This window comes from Centropristis striata, chromosome 14, assembly GCF_030273125.1.
Source record: "Centropristis striata isolate RG_2023a ecotype Rhode Island chromosome 14, C.striata_1.0, whole genome shotgun sequence".
Lineage (NCBI taxonomy): Eukaryota > Metazoa > Chordata > Actinopteri > Perciformes > Serranidae > Centropristis > Centropristis striata.
In genome coordinates this window covers 7132327-7153086 of record NC_081530.1, presented here as the reverse complement: position 1 = coordinate 7153086, position 20760 = coordinate 7132327, and the positions used below count along the sequence as shown (strand labels likewise).

Sequence of the window (20760 nt, the reverse complement as noted above, 5' to 3'; positions counted from 1 at the left end):
AAACATTTAAAAAAGAATCTTAGAATACTGAGGTTAATAAAATTTTCAAAAGTGAGAAAGTTGTGTTTCCTTAAGATGCGGCAGTGATGCCATTTCATTGGTTTTTGGTCCAGGATTTTTATTGCTTGCTTGTATATGGAGACTATAGGTTTCATAGTGGTTGTGGAAGCCTGTGACCATGATGTGATGCAGTATGATAAATGAGAAAGAATCATAGCATGCATGTATAGTTTTGCAGCTTGGTGTAACAGGTTCCTTCTGATAAAACGAAAACAGTTAAGATTTGGTTTGACCTTATTACAGATGTACTTAACCTGACTGTCAAATTTCAAATGTTTGTCTAGGATGATACCTAAGTACTTCACCTTATTCACTACTTCAGTGATTTCCTCCTTAATCCTGACCTGAAATCCTTCATGATCAGGTCCGGTACGTATAGAGAAGCAAATGTTTTCCCTCTCCACTCTGATGAAAAATACACCTCTGATGACATCTTAACCCTTTGATGCACAACATGGGTCAAAAATGACCCGCATTCATTCCCCATGTTATTTATTGCTTGCTGTGTGTTTCTGTGCTCTATATCTTTTGATATCAACTTATTTTATGATTGAATATTCTAAATGTTCTTTAAATATCTTGTTTTTGATAACAACAGATCATTATTTTCATTTTGCTTCTCATAATTTATGAAGAATTTTTTTTTGTATTATTACATTGCTAACTACTTGGCTAAGTAGCTTGCTAAGCTAACTACTTAGCCAAGAAGTTAGCTAAGTAGTTAGCTTAGCAAGCAACTTAGCTAAATATTTAGCCAAGAAGTTAGCTTAACAAGCTACTTAGCTAAAATAAATGGATATGGCTCATTTTTCACCCATGTTGTGTATTAGAAGAGTAGTGACAGAAAAAGGGATTTTATTCAAAAAAATAATAAAGGAAAACATAAAAATTAGGATTAATGATGATCAAAAACAAACTAATTGAGGAAAACCTGGAATACTGAATGATGAATTATTGCAAAGATATAGAACATAAAAACTGTCGGGTCACTTTAGACCCATGTTGTGCATCAAAGGGTTAAAATGCATTTTCCATGAACTTTTAGGCATGATGATAGTGGAATGAAAATAGTATGTTTGTGGCTGTATGAAGAGGGTGTGAACAAGTTTGGAGCATCATGAAGCTGTCTGAACCCTACTGATCCCTCCAAAATCTGTCTCTCCGACCCTCCACGTCTACCTTCCTCTGTCTGATTCCCTCTAACCTTCAGGGAGGGGAGGAGGAGAGATGAAAGCAAGGTGGAGTGTGATGGAGGGAGAGAAGGTGAAAACGCAAATGAAAGTCGAGTGCCAGAGGGTAGCGATGGCCTTTACCATGAACTGTGATGGATCAGGAAGCTTAGACCTGAGCATTAAGATGAACAGGTCAAAGAGAGGAGAGGAGGCTGGTTGGTACCTTGTAGTGCCTGAGATGACTAAAGTTGTCCTTGGTGGCAGCTTTATCTCAATAGCTTCACTCTAGAGGTCTGCAGCAGCTGATAACTATCAGATGGTGTAAAATGAGGTCAGAATGTGATATATTTATATAAATGTGAAGTGAATCATTGTCTTTTTTGTTGAAGCCAACAGTAAACAGTAAAAAAAAAAAGTAGCTTGTCTTTTTTAATTGTTGCTATAACCAACAAATCACTTCATCTACAATTCATTAAATCTGATTGGACACTGGGAAAAAATGAAATAAAAACTTTTTTTTTTAACTTCAAAAACAAACAAGCATGAAGTGCATTGAGCAAGAAAAAACTAGCAGCAACCGCCAAAAAGTGAAGCCATTTAGGTTTTTTCAATGGCCAGCAACTGGCAAATCCACTGGTTGCAAAAATAAGTCCAATTTTATATGTAAGTCTATGAGAAAATGACCCTACTGTTCACTTGATTTATTACCTCATTAAACATTTTTCAAATGAGTTTATGGTCAAAATGGGTAGATTCAAGTCTTCTTTTATACAACATGATGTTAATTTTGTAAATGTATCTCCCATTTAGAGTAAAACAGAAGAGAAAGCAGTTTATGCTTTAGGGAGGGGCTACCTTATGATTGACAGGGCACTTTTTCTGCACACTGTGAACATTTCCATGATTCCGTCTTATAACTTTGACCCCTTTGAAGATGTGTTAGAGGTTTATGAAAGCTAAATTGTAACCATGTGGTTGCCTAAAAATGTCTTGTTCAGCCTTTGGTTGTACTGAAGACACTAAGAAGTTAGCTGGCTGTTCATTTTTACACCTCGCTAACCAACGCTAGCTAATAACTTAGCACAACCCTCTTGTCCAAACAGAGCCAATTCTGACTCTACAAAACAGGATGGCAATGGCTAAAACCAAGATGGTGACAGTCAAAAACAGTCAAGTCTAGAAGTTAACCTGGATTCAGCTAAACTCGCACAAGACGTTGAATAATTAGGGCTACGATAGGTCTTGTGAGAGTGTAAGTCACTTTTTTTTACCATCTAGACATCACAAAACCAAGATGGCCAATCTGCTAAACTTGAGGCTTGAAAAGGGTAGTCCACAAAACCAGTGATGTCACAATGACTTCCTCCACTTTTTATATACATTCTAAGGGGAAATTGGCAGCAAGCACAACACTTCACTCTCATTGAAAACAATTATAAAAAGCTCTCCCAGGCTGCCTGATTTAACCTAGTTTGTTAGTGTAATGATGCTCTTCAAATCACAATGACTTATCACCTTGTAAATGTTTACCTTCTTTACTAAAGGTGAGGATAATTTATACAATAAATTAAGGAGTGTCAGTTTGTAAGGGAATCCTGCCTGAGCTGCGAACACACACTTGACTTAATTTATCTGGTTTTCCACAGTGTTTCCTGATATGACTTTTTGGTTTTTTTGGTTGATTTTTTACACTAATGACACAAACAACGGTTGTTTTTATAGAAAAATATTGGTGCAACAGATAGGCACCATTAGCATTTTGGCAGTCAAAAATAACGAGCAAGAAATTCTTATTAGTGTAAGAATGTATTATATTACAGGTTACATTTTATCAACAGAGCTCATATAATAAGGCTTTTCTGAATCACTGAAATGTATACTCTTTCTCTGTCAAAATAAAAAGGAACATCCATCATCTGATCAATGCAGGCAGCAATCCTACAGGGTATGATATACAGCAACCAGGACTACAAAAGTCAGAGGCCAGCATTCATATAAAAGCCCAGTTCAGAGTTTCACTGAATGACGTGCTGCCATGCAAATAAAAACCATAGTAAACATCAGGCTGTGCGTCATTAAATAACAGGACATCACTTCATACACCTGTTACACCTGTGATGCCTTTTATTTGCCATATAAATATGAGGTTACCATGACAGTTTAAGGGACATTTTAATATGCACTATTGGGACTGGTAATGTTATGTGTACTCCTTTATTGTGGCCTGGATGCCACTAAGGTATTGACTCTGATCTGATCAGCAGCTCTGATCCCATGGTGTTCTCAGAACAAGACTCAGACAAAACATTGCGTAAGTCTGGAGGTATAGCCAGCGGTTAAGTCTAGAATGTGATTCCTGGCTATTAAATGTTCAGTAATTGTGGTACCATTAATATTTGTAGCTAAAGTGTACTGAAGTAGCATATCCCGTGACATTACATGCTATTTTTTTGACAAATAATTGAGGATGATCAGCAATTGCATAGGCAAAGCCTTGACCAGCAAAGCCACGGTAACAGTGGTGCCAACAATTACAAGTGGAGCATCTTATTGATCGGCAATCCCTGAGGTAAATGTGTTAGCAGTTGACTGTTGCACAGGTTGATTTTGAAAGAGCAGCAGCCATTGGAGAAGCTTCAACTCGACCGTCATCACTCACATTGGCCAATGGTGTTATTCCATCACCCATTGACTCAGTCACTCAGTGACAGACTTACCTGTTCATAAACCAAGAAGACTGTGTTTCATCTGAGAAAAGCCAAATAACCAAGTAGAAGAGTTCAGGTATTTTGGAGTCTCTAATGTACTGGTCCATCGTTGGTCCAGTGTTAGATGGAAGTAGTAACTAACAATAGGAACTTCATCATACAAAATCATTTTTGATAGAAAAGACCTCTTGAAGAACTTTTTAATTTTTTTCAGTTTTGTTTATTGGGCTGTCAAGGCCACATTTGATTGTCACATATGCATGTAGTGTCACTACTATATATATACACACACACTATATACATTCCCACTTAACTTATTCAAATGGCCCTCCAACCCCTATGACCACATAGGTTGTTTGTTCCTACATACTAATATAAACTACAGAAGTGTTTCCTAAATTCACACCCCTACCACAGGCAGCAAATCAACACGTCCTCACACCTAAACGCAACAGTCAGAGCTTTAAACGCATGGTTACCATTTTTTTTTTTTAAACCATCACAGTTTATTTAGGTTCGGTAACAAGACTTCGTTTAAGGTTTACATACCAAAACTACTTGGTTTGTTTTAGGAAAAGATCATGAATGAATGTTCTCATTAATTATGAATGATACAAACCAAAGCTTTGAACCAGGAGATGGGGGGACTGGTGTTTGTCGCCCATTCATGTACCTTTAGACTGGACAGTTGTATTTTTTATAGCCACAAACCTGCCCTTCTTTTCCAACCCTAAGTAAGTAGCTGTGTGCCCAAATTTAACATGTTTAAAACAATGATAATTGTGTCTTTAAAACAGCAACTGGTTTATTTCCTAGGATATCATACAAATTCCTTCATTGGAACCTATTCATGAGAAACATTCAGGTTAAATTACGATGTTTGTTACTTGTTACTTGCCATGAAAGTCTGTGATGTACCTGCATATGTAGCATAGTGATGTTAAATTCAGTTAAAATAAGTCAATGTGTGTCGTCAATACAAAAACAGGAGAACCATTAACAAAAATGGTTACATTATTAGAAAAAATATAACATACAGTTATGGGCAGGAGAGGGCAATAGGAGTAAAAGAAAGCTAGTGGGGACCACTAACCATCTTCTCACATTTTACAACCTGATCATTTGTAATCTAATTACTGGTGGAACACAGTATTGATCAGTAAATATAAACACATTCAACAGAAAAAGGTGAAGGGAAAAAGGGAGGGAAGGAGGAAAGAGAATGAGGCAATTTCTTCTTTGGCGGATGTGTGATATTTGGGAAATTCATATCACGTTAGTCTGTCTTGGCAACCCATCCCCCATACTCTCCCCCTCTTTTGGATTCTAACTCTCACTTTCTGTCTGTTTCACACACACACACACACACACACACACACACACACACACACACACATGAAGGACAGAATCCCCTTATGGAAAATGAGAACATATGGCATAGTAAGAGATGTTGTAAAATTAGACAGAATGATAGATTTGGTCAAATTTGATGTAAAACAGCGCAGAAAGAGAGAGACTGGGGGTATTTTGGGAAGATGGATGTTGTTGGGAATGGGAAACAGAGGAGGAGAAATGGAGAAGCGTGTAGACAGGCAGCAACAGAGAGAGAGAAGTGGGGGTGAGTTCATATTGGGGAGGGGGGTGGTGGTGGATGGTGGGAGACTAGGCTACATGACGTTTGTTTCCATGGTGATGGTCTCTCTGTCTCCCACACATAGGGAGATGGTTCTTTAATGTGTGTGTTTCTGCATGTGTGTGTAATGGCATTTTTGTCAATAAATAACCAAGCTCTTGTTGTTGCCATAGTGGGCATTTTATTGATATTACACTAAAACCATGGCATGAATGATCCCAGTTTGTGCTCCAAGATGCTTCCGGGCTTTACACTGTAGCATACTGCACACCTTTGTTTCCTTTGGTGAAGTGAAAATGCTTGTTAGTATACAGATGACACACAATACAACGTACTGCTAATTCCGAATGAGGACGGCTCTTACTCTTAGTCTTGCCACAGGGAGAGCTTCTTGTGCACATCAAAAGATCTTACATTATTAATTTTACAGATTTTTTTTACAGATCATTTGAAAAATGAGTATAGTCAATATTTTGTCCTAATTTACTGTGTCTGCACTTTAGAATCCATTTGGTAGGAATTATACTTTGGGTAATGAAATTATCAACGGAAAAATAATCAAAATCTGTGCATCAAAATGTATCTTGTACTGGGTTGCAGTCATTTTTACTCTCAATTGGCAGATCAGTTACAATGAATTAGTCTTTTTTCCACCTGTGTTCTGTGTTGCTGCCATCGAGCCTTTTCACTCACTGATGACTGTAATAAAGGTTAAAAATAGTACTGAGTGGGCTGATGTCTTACCATTTGACTTGGAAACACTGTGATACGATGGGAGGCTTTTAACTTTATTGAAAATGGACATATAAAAGCTGCAGCTTGGTGCAGGACTTGGATATGAATTGAATTTTTTGGAGGTTAAAATGCAGGACGGTGTGCAAGCTTTGAGATGTCTGCACATGATAGACAATGTGTATGTGTGGACATACAGTATGTGTGTGCACATGTGTGTGAGTGTGTATGGGGGATGTGGTAGTGTGTGTGTGTTGGAGAAACTGGCTGATATCTGTGTGGGGCGTGACCGGCATGGCGAGAGGATCCGACTGTCGCGCCGGATCCACCAAGCTGTAGGAGGAGGAGGAGGAGGAAGAGGAGGAGGAGGAGGAGGAGGAGGAGGGGAATGTGGCTTGGGAATGGTCATGAATCTTGAAGGCAACAGCGCCATCTGGTGTCTGATTGAGAGAGCACATAATAAACTATAGTAATCTGTCAAATAATAGTAACTAATCTTACCCTGAAGCCTTGACCCTAAATTTCAGTGACAGTTCTGCATTTTGTCTCCATAAGGAAGGCGAGTCCCCACAAGGTGACTGTGTATACAGATGTCCCCACAACATGAGTAATACATGCACGCACACACACACACACACACACACACACACACACACACACACACACACACACTCTTTGTACCTATATCTTTGTTTGGCCTAAAGCATTCCCTGACCCCTTACTCTATTCTTAAACATCATGACTCAATTCCTTACCCCAACCCTTACCTAAGTTTTAAATAAAAAGTGCGGATATTTTGGCTGGTCCTCACTTTTCGTTTCATACATATATCGTCACACTGTTAACATAATCGCCGAAGTCATTTTTGGTCAAAATTGTTTTGTTTTTTGCCTAAATCATCTCCTCATGACGCCGGCCACCTATGGTAAAATCACCTACATCCTCAGTTGATCAGATCATGTGATTTTACCCCTTTAAGATAATGGCCTATGTCAAGTGTGTGACTTAAGCAGATTTATTATGTCTAAGTCAAAATAAAATGTGACTTAGGCAATTTTTTGAACATGCCTTTGTGACTTAAGCAAGATATGGAAACACTTTATTTTGAAGGTGTCTATATAAGAGTGACATGAGCGTGTCATAAACATGACATGGGATGTGTCATGAACATTAATGACACTTTGAAGTAACATTAATGCTCATGATACTTGTCATGTCATGTTTCTGACAGGCTTGTGTGACTCTTATGTAGACACCTTCAAAATAAAGTGTTACCATATCTTGCTTAAGTCACAAAGGCATGTTAAAAAAATTGCCTAAGTCATTTATTTCTCTTAAGTTACATAATTTACACACAGTGTTATTACTATGCCAATAGCCATCCTTTGTTACATCATTTTTGAATGGAATGATTAATAAATGTCATATGTTACACTTTTGGTGAAGTTTTTTGTGTTTCCCGCAAAATTTGAAAAAATTAGTTAGGTGATTATTTTAACAGGGTGATGGTATACACATGCTCACTCTTCATCCAAATTCAGGCAGACAACCAAACACTCAATTAAGCATGCTGGATGGACCAGCAGTGTCCATTCGTAGATTGGCAGATTTCCATGGAAACAGTGAAGCAGATGATTCAGAGTACACATTATATTATTACACTCACTGGCCACTTTATTAGGTACACCTGTTCAACTGCTCATGACGAAAAGATCTAATAAGCCAATCATGTGGCAGCAATTAAATGCATTTAGGTATGTAGGCAGCGATCTACTGAAGTAACAACAATGCATTAGAATGACTTGAATATGTATGTTTGTTGGTGGTCTTGCACAACCATCTGTAGTATTTACAGAGAATTGTCCAAAAAGGAGGAAATATCCAGTAAGTGTCAGTGTTCTGGGGTGTTCCTTGTTGATGCCAGAGGTCAGAGGAGAATGACCAGACTGGTTCGTGATCATAGAAAGCATGCAACATTATGTATAATACCTTAAGAAAAAGTAGGCATAGTAGATCATATGATATCTTATGATTTATGACTGTTTTATCAGTGTTGTGAAACATTTTTTTGATCAAATAGTCTAACAACACCTTGTTGAATCTCTACTCTTTGTAACATTTTCCGATAAAGCTTCCACCTGATGGGTGAAAGGCTACATACCAAATATAATAAAACAAACAAATAAATTGAACTGAAATGCCTCCGTACATCACTATATTTCCTTTTGGAGGTGGTGGAGACCAAAATAGAGGTAAAAGTACAATATTCAGCTTCCTACCTACATTGGTCAAGTGGCCAGCAACACAACCCCACATAAATGTGATGTGATGTAAACAAAAAAATAATAATGGGCCTAATGCAGAAGTGATACACAACCTCGCTTTTTTTCATATGCATGATTTGTTCTTATTTGGTTAGTATGCATGGCATGGTCAAGCTGCATCTCTCCCTTATTCCTTGGGTGCATGTCATGTCACTTGTTTGATGTTTCCTCGTTGCTCAAGTCTCACCTAAACCAGAAGTCGTTCCTCTCCACCATCTTTACGACCGTCTCAACGCTCTTATTTTTGCTCTGAGGAACAAGGAAGATCAACAGCTGCCTCTACTTCACCTTATTCACTTTACTTACCGTACTTCAGTAGAGTTTTATACCAGAGTGCAGGCAGATAACAAATTAATCTCAACCAGTTAATATATCAGAATCAGAATCACATCAGAATCAGAAGCAATCTTTATTGTCATTGCACAGGGTAGTACAACAAAATTTGCCATCAACCCGTCCAAAACGTATAAAAAACACACAAACAATATGACAGAGGTGAACAGGACAGGAAGACAGAGATGAAGAGAAAGAGATACAGCACAACGTGATGAGAGGAAAGGAGGAAAAAAATTTTTTTTTCCAGAATATATAAATAACTGTATTAATGATAGATCTAGGGGACTAATACATGTTTTGTTCTAACTCGTATGAATACAATAGAGTCAGTGAGAGGAGATTCTGTGTCAGCATGTGATGTTTTTTTGTTGTTGTTGTTGTTTTTTACACCATTTAGCCTATTGTCATTCAGTCCCATGTGAGGCTGATCATTCCCTGAGTGTATGAGTTACATAATTAAAATTTTCCATGAAACAGCCTAATAAACCATTTCCAGTCTTCATATAATCATATTTGGGTAATTCAATAATGAATCAAAATCAGAATATCAATGTATATGGATGGAAATAATGAATAAATCATATAAAGTCATTAATTCAGCAAGTAGAAATGGTTGCTGTGCCTCTAAGCAGGACACAGTGTAGGAACAGACTACAGCTTGTAATTCAACAGGTAACAGGCAACAGAGGGAAAACACTGCTGCTCTGCCACTGATAACTGTGTGCAGCCCTTATTAGTATAAGTACTGTGTACATGTGTGCAGACACAAACTCCATTAAAAGTCTCTGCAGCTGTTAAAGCTGACTGGCAGCTGATCCAGCTGTGACCAGCTGCTGCCGTCATCACAAACAGACGTCACTTCACATGACAAAGACAAAGACAAAGACGTCTCATGCGTCTTAAAAATGTTCTTCTCTCCTCACATGGTTTCCTTATGTCTTTCTACTTGACCTCTATGGTATTTTTGAGGCAAATACTAATATTGTGGCCCATATAGTGATTTTGAGCTGGAATGAAAATAGACATTAACTCTTTAAAGGTATTCAGGCGGCTACTTTCTTAAACAAAAAACTTTATCAAGGAATATTTAACATTCTTTACATATTTTTTATACATTACATATACTCTCATATGTATTACATTGATACCGAATTCTACAAATGATAACTGAGAATATAAAGAATATATATATATATATATATATATATATATATATAATTTTTTAATTATTATTATTGGATGATTTATAAACTGATACCAATAAATACCAATATGCCTTTGATAGGCCAATATCAGCTGATAATATCGGTTGACTGACACTTCAGTCTGACTCTATTCTCCATCCATGCATCCCCTTGTATTTCTTCATGTTTTCTCCTCCCTTGTATATATATTTGGTCCCCTGTCCTCAGTCCCAATGCTGCTAATTAACCTGTACACCTGAAACCAATTCACTAATCAACCCCTGCATTATAGGAGCCTGAACTCCAGAGCTGTGTCCCAATGTCAAGGATCCTTCCTTGGTAGGATCCTTCCTTCAGAGTCGGGTCCTCCGAAGGCAAGGCAAGAGTCCTTCCTTTGACTGGTGTAATGCACAAATGGGACAGCCTTCGGAGTGTGCAGCTGTGCGTCATTGCGTAATTGGACGTCCTGCTTAACTTCAGCGCCGCTCTCGGACCTTTGGCTAAGATCAAGTGTAGTATCTGTTCTTATCAGTTTAATAAAAAATAAATAAATAAATTCAGCGCCGCAATTTCAAAATCAGTTCACGACATGAATGTGTCTCTGGCATCAGCACTCTGACACATATTTGTGAAAATGGAAGAAGATGCTTTAAGGTTGAATCTCCATGATTTATCAAGTAAAAACCATAAAGTGGATTAAACCTGAATATTTAACTGATCCTGGCTGAATTCGGCCGCTACTTAGTGCCATGAATGCAGCGGCGCATAATTCATCATGGAAATATATTCTGTGATTTTTTATTTTTTATTTTACAGTACAGTACAGTACAATAACAGTTATTTATAAATAACAATAACGGATAATAGCGGACTTTCGGTCCCTGTAAACACAATAAAGAAATGTATAATTTTCTGAATGGCACAGTTGCACATAGTACATCATCATCGGACACATATAAATTAATAAACAATAACTTTAGCGACTGAGACGGCATTAATTAACTTAACCGGCAATGTATCAAGATGACGTTTATTATCTTTAGAGAAATATTCTGGCATTTGTTTATGTTTATGTTTTTGCTTGACTTTGAACACACGTTTTGTAAGTTATGTGACAACATTCAGTGTAAACTGTAAATACTTATTTAAATGCATATTGCGCCGCTAGCGTCGCTGTTTCTACGCTCGCCATTTTTAAATCTCCCGGTAGACCGGTGTGCGCAATGCTTTATGGGTAATGGGAGCGCACGGAGGATACACACATGCATCCTTGCAATTTGGGCAGAAGAAGGACTCTGTCCTCCGGAGCATCCTCGACATTGGGACAGTCCTTCGGCGGATGTCAATGACGTGGCATCCTTCAAATCCAGCCGTTTGAGCATCCTTCCTTGACATTGGGACACAGCCCAGGTCTTCACTGCTGTTTCTGCCAGTTCATCTCGGGAGTTCAACTCGTCTGCCAAAAATGTATTGTTTCTTCTCTGCTTGTTTTCTGAGACTACCTACCTGTATTTTTTTTAAAACCTGTGTCAATGGTTCACCTCTAGCCTGAGCTCTGTGTCTGCCTGCCTCACCCTGACTGTCTTGCTCTCTGTGGATCTCTGGTTCAACGGTTCAAATCATCTGCTTTTCAAGTTTATATCAAACTTAACTTTTCCCTTTCTTGGTCTGAGTTCTGTTTTAAGGATCCGAAGTGTTTCGTTGAACATTACAACCCATTGGTATCTTGGAGTCATCGGTGTTTTTGTATTTTTGCTTTCTTCAAAAGCCCTTAAAAATTTACCAGTGGTTGAGATCACTCTTACCAAGATAAAAAAAAGAAAAATTCTTGTTTTCACAGTCCACAATTTGTTCGTTTCCAATGCAAGGAAACAAGTTATAAATTAGAAGAACATAAAAAATGCATTACATGATGATTACATTTAGATTATATATATATTTTTTTTCTTTTTCTTTTTTCTGTAACTGCAGTACAAACACTCTGGAAAATCGTGTTAACTCCAATAAATTCAATTTATTAAGCAGTACATTGATTTCAATGCTGAAGTTCTTCTACAGTCTTTTTTTTTTGGTGGCATCTCTCTAAATCTTGAGCATATTCCAGCACACAACACATCTGCCCTTATAATGCATAAAGGGAGCGTCACCTATCCTTACAAACAATTATGATCAAGTGGGATTTATCATTCAGCACACCTTGTAATAGCAGGTTCTGATGGTTGAGAATGTTTGGAACAATTGCAGAGATCAAATAAGATAATATAATGAGACTGTGCTGCAGTCCTAATGTTGTATATTCTGTTTGAAAGCAACAGCACATTGGTGTTTTTGGTACCATTGTTTCACAGTGAATCAACTTAAAGGCAAAAATCTTTGACTGACAATAGGTAAATAATTAGATTTTTAAGGTTTCAAACTAAAAGCATTGTACTGACAGTCATGATAGAGCAGAGCCACAAAGTGACCACCAGAGGGAGCTCTAAATTAGTTAATCAGTGGAAAATGACACCCTAACTCAGATGCCCACTTCTTCTCTGAGACCACTCTGTCCATCTGTTTACTACCCTTCAGCCTTGAGATTGAAACCATCCATAACTGGAAGCTGTCAACTTTAACTCACTGGATGAATGGTAGAGATCACCTATGAGGGAAAGGTCACTGAAATTCAGTACGGATATTTCATGCCAGTCCAGTCTGTATGATACATATATACAGGGTTTGAACAGATGCTTAAATCCTTGAAAATGTTTAAATGTTGTATTTTAAAGGTTTAAAAAGTGCTTGGATTTTGGATGAAGTGCTTGTAAATGCTTGAAATTCTCTTTCTCTTTTTTCTTTCTCTTGCAATCTAACTATATCCATCTATAGACTATAGATAATCACATGTTCAATGTTAAAAAATAATGAGTAGCCTATCTGAAATGAAGACAGTTCCTCCTAAAAGTGTAATACCATCGCTGTTGGTATGGTCAGGCAAGGCAAGTTTATTTGTATAGCACAATTCAACACAAGGTCATTCAAAGTGCTTTACATAAACATTAAAAACAGCAAGACACAATTGAAAACACTAAAAACAGTCAATTAAAACAGGGAAATAGAAATAAAAATACAAATAAGATACAGCAGGATAAGAAACTAGAAAATTTCCTCTGGGGAAATTCTGAAAGGGCCACGGGGGCTACTGCCGGTGTTAAATTGCCCCGTGGCCCTAATAATAATAATAATAATAATAATAATAATAATTTAAATTAATAATATTATCACTTTGCATTCTAGTCTGCATGTCTTGCTTTGCTCTGATTATTAATATAAGAGCAAACATTCAGTGTTTGAAGAGGAACAGGTTCATTTATTTTAGGTTAAACTGTAAAACTCTTGAGATTTTACAGTTAAACCCAAAATGACTTTTGGTGTGAACAAGAAGTCTGTGGATTATCGCCAATATTTGAGTCATTATTGTCAAGCTTTTAAAGGTAAATTTGGCACCATACTGTTATATAGTTCCATTATATTTAAGAAAAGCTGAACATCTCTATAGCTGATATCTGCAGCCCTATAAATCTATCTAAATTAATAAACGAAACGACAGTTAAGAGAAAAAATGTCTTTTGTCCCTGCAGCTACTCCTGGTTTAAACTGGTTTTCAACCTGTAGCACCTCCCCTCAATTACCACTTGCATAGCTGTGTTTGTTAGGAGCTACTTTTTAAATATTTTTTTAAGCAGGTGGGTAACCTCACTGTGATTAAAATAGATTGATTGATGAGAAAAATTCAAATAATCAACAGTCATCAGCTGCAGGAGCAAAAGGTTTTAGGTTCCTTCACTGTCATGGTCTAACACCAGAGGTACATAATAATCAAAACAGGGCATTCCGGTTGTGCATTTTTTGAATTTGCATCAGGAGGAAAATAATGTGGCCTTAACAGCATCTTAACATCGAGCTGCTTATCAAGAAAATGTGAATATAGTTGAACACAAACCACCAGTAAGTGTAGAGATGATAAAAACATCTGGATTAACCCTGAACTCAACTGCTGACTGTGCTGTGTGGAGATTTATTTATTTTTTTGGTGTTTTGAGCACCACAAACACTGGAAAACTCTCACCAACAAGTTCTAGATTGATGTGTGAAACGAGTGTGAACATTTAAAAACTGTGGAACTCTGGAGGTCAGGACAACAGCTTTGTTTTGACGACAGCAGATCATCACAACACAGAAAGAGAAGCATCGACACAAACAGAAAGACGTTCAGACTAGCATCTACCAGCTAAACATGGAGAGCAGCAAGTTGAAAAGAATGGTGAAAGACTTGGAGCAGGAAAAGGAGGCTCTGCGGGAGCGGCTGGAGGAGATGGAGGCTAGGCTGCAAACTGATAAAGCCCTCATCAGCCGTGGGGAGGAGGAGCTGATGGCCGAATTGGAGAAGATTCAGACTGAGAACTTCGGAAATCAGGAAAGCAGCTACCTGAGAGCGCTGAAAGACTTCAAGCAGGAAAAGGAGGCTCTGCAGGAGCGGCTGGAGGAGATGGAGGCTGGGCTGCAAACTGATAAAGCCCTCATCAGCCATCTGGAGGAGGAGCTGATGGCCGAATTGGAGAAGATTCAGACTGAGAACTTCGAAAATCAGGAAAGCAGCGACCTGCAGGAGGAGGTGGAGCAGCAGATGGATTTGTTGGAAAAGGAGCAGACCAGGACGGAGTCAGAGGTTGGACAGAAGGAGGAGGAGAACGCTGCTGAGAGAGAGAAGAAGCTGCAGAGCATGAATGTAAAACTGAAGGCACAGAAATAGGTGCTGCAGACTCTGGTGCAGACTCTGGTGCAGACTCTGGTGCAGACTCTGCTCCTGTCTGGGGAGGAGCAGCAGGAGGAGGAGGAGGAGGAGGAGGATTCTGAGGAGGATGAAGATAAGGAGGACGAGGAGATCCTTTACAAGATACTGCAGGGTGTTAAACACAGCACGGAAAAGCTGAGGAAGAGGAGGAAGGAGGAGAAGCTGGAGGAGTCAAGGTCCATCACTACAACTGAGACTTCTGAAAACACAATATAAATCTATTAATAAAAAATAAAGCATAACAAAATTATTTGAAAAATCTACTAGTTTAGTTGTTGTTGTTTTTGACAATATATTGGGTTTCTCTTTGTTTTTAAAAATCATTGAATCAGATTTAAAATAAAAGTATTTCATTTGAATAATAATTTAAATTAATAATATTAGCACTTTGCATTCAAGTCTGCATGTCTTGCTTTGCTCTGATTATTAATATAAGAGCAAACATTCAGTGTTTGAAGAGGAACAGGTTCATTTATTTTAGGTTAAACTGTAAAACTCTTGAGATTTTACAGTTAAACCCAAAATGACTTTTGGTGTGAACAAGAAGTCTGTGGATTATCTCCAATATTTGAGTCATTATTGTCAAGCTTTTAAAGGTAAATTTGGCACCATACTGTTATATAGTTCCATTATATTTAAGAAAAGCTGAACATCTCTATAGCTGATATCTGCAGCCCTATAAATCTATCTAAATTAATAAACGACACGACAGTTAAGAGAAAAAATGTCTTTTGTCCCTGCAGTTACTCCTGGTTTAAACTGGTTTTCAACCTGTAGCACCTCCCCTCGATTACCACTTGCATAGCTGTGTTTGTTAGGAGCTACTTTTTAAATATTTTTTTAAGCAGGTGGGTAACCTCACTGTGATTAAAATAGATTGATTGATGAGAAAAATTCAAATAATCAACAGTCATCAGCTGCAGGAGCAAAAGGTTTTAGGTTCCTTCACTGTCATGGTCTAACACCAGAGGTACATAATAATCAAAACAGGGCATTCCGGTTGTGCATTTTTTGAATTTGCATCAGGAGGAAAATAATGTGGCCTTAACAGCATCTTAACATCGAGCTGCTTATCAAGAAAATGTGAATATAGTTGAACACAAACCACCAGTGAGTGTAGAGATGATAAAAACATCTGGATTAACCCTGAACTCAACTGCTGACTGTGCTGTGTGGAGATTTATTTATTTTTTTGGTGTTTTGAGCACCACAAACACTGGAAAACTCTCACCAACAAGTTCTAGATTGATGTGTGAAACGAGTGTGAACATTTAAAACTGTGGAACTCTGGAGGTCAGGACAACAGCTTTGTTTTGACGACAGCAGATCATCACAACACAGAAAGAGAAGCATCGACACAAACAGAAAGACGTTCAGACTAGCATCTACCAGCTAAACATGGAGAGCACACTGAAAAAAATGATTTTGTGGTGTAGTAATATTTATTAGGTTAACTGTCACAATTTTTATTTTCTAATTGTAAGTATCAGTGAGAACTGGAATTATTCAAGTAAATCTATATGTGTCATTCATGTAATAAATAAACAGTGTGGGAAGAGTAAGTTTTATTATATATTTTCACATAATATTCAAAGGTTTCATATCATTGCACATTAACTTAGAAATATCAAGTAAGTTTTAATAGTGTTTCATGTTATGAATCCGCACATGCGCCTTGTGACCATGCTCGCCTCCAGGACGCATGCGCGTCTTTGACCGCCAAAACACATGAAGACGGTGACGGCGGTCAGGTTTAATGGCGGCAGGAGCGGCTAAATCACCTTGAAGGTAAGTCATTCAGGGGTTTTCCTGCATATGAAAAGTTCAAATATAATATGATGATAATATAAAATGTAACATGACCCTACTTGCCATTACCATAGGCTACATGTTGTAGCGTAATTTTACTATGGTCACTAAACGCAAAGCCCCTGTGGACTTGGGTGGTGCACCCCGGGGGTACAACAGTCGGACCTTGCTGTTCCGATAATATAATACATCCATGTGCTGTTCCCTGGGTAAGTGCACGAGTTGTGAGCTCCACTATCGTTTTTGATAATTAACTTAAGTTTATACAAAACGAGTGGTTTGTTTTGTGTTTATGAAACGTGTAGCTCCCGGACGGTCGAGCACGTTCTTTTAATGTGAAGTTGACGGTGGTTTTCATAACAATGTAGGATATAATGTGGCCGGACATGTTTAGGGCTGCAACGAATGGCATATTTAACTATCCGAAGGTTCGGGGTCACTACTCGAGTAGTACTGGAGTACTCCTTTGTCGACTGGGGGCGGGGGGCACTTGTTAACCGGCGCATCCAGTGTTTGCCATTATTAATAGCCTCGCCTGCCTCTCTCCCTCGCGCTGGCGTAACGTTACACAAACACAGGCACATGGACGGGTCGCGTAGTAGGTAATAAACAAGTAAATCGCGCTAATGTGTTGAGGTTGCAGATTGTCCGACGGGGGAGGGTGGGGTACTCCGAGTTCCGTACGGTATCCGAGTAGAGTACTACATTGTACTACATTTCTGTTTGTGTTTACCCACGTGTCCTATTTTATCTCTGTCCTTACTTCATGTTTCTGCTGCTCTTTAAATTATGTACAGTGAGAAGTTGTTTACAGACAGTGGAGCTTAACTTACGAGAAAGTTTGATAAAAAAAAAATTTCACCCAGTTTATCATGCTAAATATGATTTTATTTATTGTTATTTCAGATTTGTTCCTTACTGTGGCTGTATTTTTTTTTATACCATATATGAAAATACTTTGTGTCATATTTCAACTAAAAGGACCAACAGAATGCACCTAGGATAGGCCACTTGTTGAAATCATGAGTTTTCCATCTTTTCGTGTTGTTATAGAACTACTGATTAGCATTGAGTATCTGAAATTGAGATTTATTTGTGGGAATTTGAAAGAAATATTTGTGATCTATTAAAAAAACATTTGCTGTGATAATTTGCTTCCATATGCTTCCAAAGGACCATCACCTTATTTGGAGGCCTTTATTTCTAATGCTCTACTACTTTTTTGAGGAGAGGAACAGAATCACAGTGGCAAAAATGCAGGATTTTCTTGATGTAGCCTAATTTACCTTGCTGAAATGGTTCCAATTCTGTATGAAAGATGTGTAATTATTTTTTTTAAGTAAGAGCGATATTTTAAAATATTTTGAAAGCATATTATCAAAATGACATGGGTTTGACAATGGTACAGTTTATTTTGGTTACATGATTCTGTAGTTTTAATGAAGTATTCTGTAGTTTTAATGTCTTAACTTGTCTATGTTTTTTTGTCCTTAAGCCCAAACCACCGACTTTCTGCTGTTGACACAGTGCCCTCTCAAGCAGCAACTACAGCAAGCAGTGTCACAAGCAACGTCATCTGGCTATTCAGGTAAAAAAAAAAAAAAGTAAAATATAATTTTAAAAAATGTGTAGTGCTTTGCACTTAATAAGTTGAAAGAGGTTTACTATCATCACAGAACATATACTATTCCAAATTAAAATGAAGCAGAATATGTTTTAAATTTTGAAGTTATGTGCTGCGCCGCATAAAATGTAATGGATACAAAAGTTGAAAGGACAATCTAACCGTGTGTTCAGACCGGACGCGTAGCGAATTTTCGCGTCGCGTTACAGTGTGTTCAGACCGGACGCGTAGCGAATATTCGCGTCGCCTTACTCGCGTGAATTGATACGCGCGAGAATTGAATTTAATTCGCGTCACTCGCGCGAGTAACGCAACGCGAATTTTCGCCCAAGAGACTATTTAGCGCCAAATAATTGCCTCCATTTCATTCTGTCATCAACCATGGCTGACATTACAAGTATAGCGTCCCTGTACCTGCTCTGCCGTCGTGTCTGGGTGAGTGACATCATCCGGAGGCGCACTCAGCACGGAGAGAGGACCGCAGAGTACTTCCACCTTTTTCCTGTCCCTCCTGCCGACCCACTCCTCCTTCCTGCCTCTTTTCTCCTCTCTCTCAAGTATGTATCTCGGACACTGTCGTCCAGAATCTCAACGCTGATAGGCTGTCCCGACACAGCGTCACGCGAATATTTCGCCAAAGTTGAATTTATTGAACTCACGCGAATTCGCGTTGTTTCATTCGCGCCGCGAAATTCGCGTCAATCGCGGCATTTGTGTCGCGCGAAACCCGCGATTCGCGCCGCCGGCAAAAATTCGCGTCTATTCGCGTGTTTGCATTGACTTTGTATGTAATCTTGTCGCGCGAAATATTCGCTACGCGTCCGGTCTGAACGCACCGTTACTCGCGCGAGTTGATACGCGCGAGAATTGAATTGAATTTGCGTCACTCGCGCGAGTAACGCGACGCGAATTTTCGCCCAAGAGACTATTTAGCGCCAAATAATTGCCTCCATTTCATTCTGTCATCAACCATGACAAGCATGAACGCACCGTTATGTTGTATATATTCTAGTGATATGAATATAGCCCAATAAATGCTGCTTCTCCATTGTCCTTGGTATTCAAGTAACTTTGAGTATGATGCATTAATCATTTGATTTCTTTGTATTTTACAGCCTCCACCGGGAAAGTTCTCCTGCAGCAGTATTTGATTGGAACGGCTAATGTAAGGTAATGTAAGGTTCAGGAATCACTGGAGTTGTGCATAAGGTCCATAAGGCCTGATTTACTACAGGTTGTTTGTGAATGTAAAAGCGATGGCAAACTTAAGCTGTTATCGAAATATTGATATTTTTGACAGTAGTCTGTAACTTGAATAAAATTAAGCTCTACTATGCACCTGAACATGGATCCACATATATTTTACAGGGTATCAGCAGAGAGGCAGCTCAAGAGGACCAGGCTGAGCAAGTCCTGAGGATCTGTGTCTACCACACAGGACAAGAAGATGAAGGTGCATTCGACGCTGATATGTCGATTGTGGTTGAAGGGACTGAGGTACTTGACAACTGTGGAAGTGTTGCAAAGGCCTGTCTCCTGCTGATGGGCATTGTTTATGCCATGAACTTGAGTTACCCACCAAAAATGAAGTGCACTTTTGAAGTGTTCCAGAAGCTTCTTCTAGAGCTTGATGTCCTTAAGCTATGTTTTATTGAAAAACATATTTTTTCACAGAAAAATAAATGTGTTGAATTAAAAGTTGCCTCATTTTTAAAGTCATTGTTTCAATACACAAAAACATTAAGAACAAATTTAGGCAATTTAAACTGCAGAAAATTATGTAAAATGCTGTGTAAATGTTACTTACATATAGTCCATAAATAAAACTTAAAAAGGTATTTAAAATTACCTTGAAAGGCCATTGATTTTAGGGGAGGTTTTTCAGTTTGCAGCAGTCAGAGTCTGAGTAAAACTTACAAAGAAGGAGAGAGTAAAATTCAATGTCCATATTAATAATAATCAGTAAATTACCTGAGGTTTGCTAGTAAAAGTAACTTATATCCTGCAAGTAAGGTTTACTTGATGATCGCCTTTGTAGAATTTACTTACAATTTCTAAGTGCAAAAACTTTCCTAGGTTTTCCTAAGTAAATAACACTCTCTTTTTTTTCAGTGCAGGTTGAAAAGAATGGTGAAAGACTTCGAGCAGGAAAAGGAGGCTCTGCGGGAGCGGCTGGAGGAGAGGAAGGCTGAGCTGCGAACTGATGAAGCCCTCATCAGCCGTCTGGAGTTGGAGCTGATACCCAAACTGGAGAAGATTCAGACTGGATCTCAGACTGAAAACTTGGAAAATCAGGAAAGCAGCAACCTGAGAGCGCTGAAAGACTTCAAGCAGGAAAAGGAGG

At 38.4% G+C, this 20760-nt stretch overlaps 1 long non-coding RNA gene and 1 other non-coding gene across 2 annotated transcripts; both read left to right on the top strand.

Annotated features, from left to right (window-relative positions):
- The first annotated feature begins 10627 nt into the window (after positions 1–10627).
- LOC131985698 (U2 spliceosomal RNA) lies at positions 10628–10814 on the top strand. Its single transcript, XR_009395678.1, has one exon. It is a non-coding gene; the product is annotated as a U2 spliceosomal RNA (small nuclear RNA).
- Positions 10815–16693: 5879 nt separating this feature from the next.
- On the top strand, positions 16694–20283 carry LOC131985328 (uncharacterized). The gene is made up of 3 exons (XR_009395624.1): positions 16694–16771; positions 18288–18380; positions 19532–20283. It is a non-coding gene; the product is annotated as an uncharacterized LOC131985328 (long non-coding RNA).
- The last annotated feature ends 477 nt before the right edge of the window (positions 20284–20760 follow it).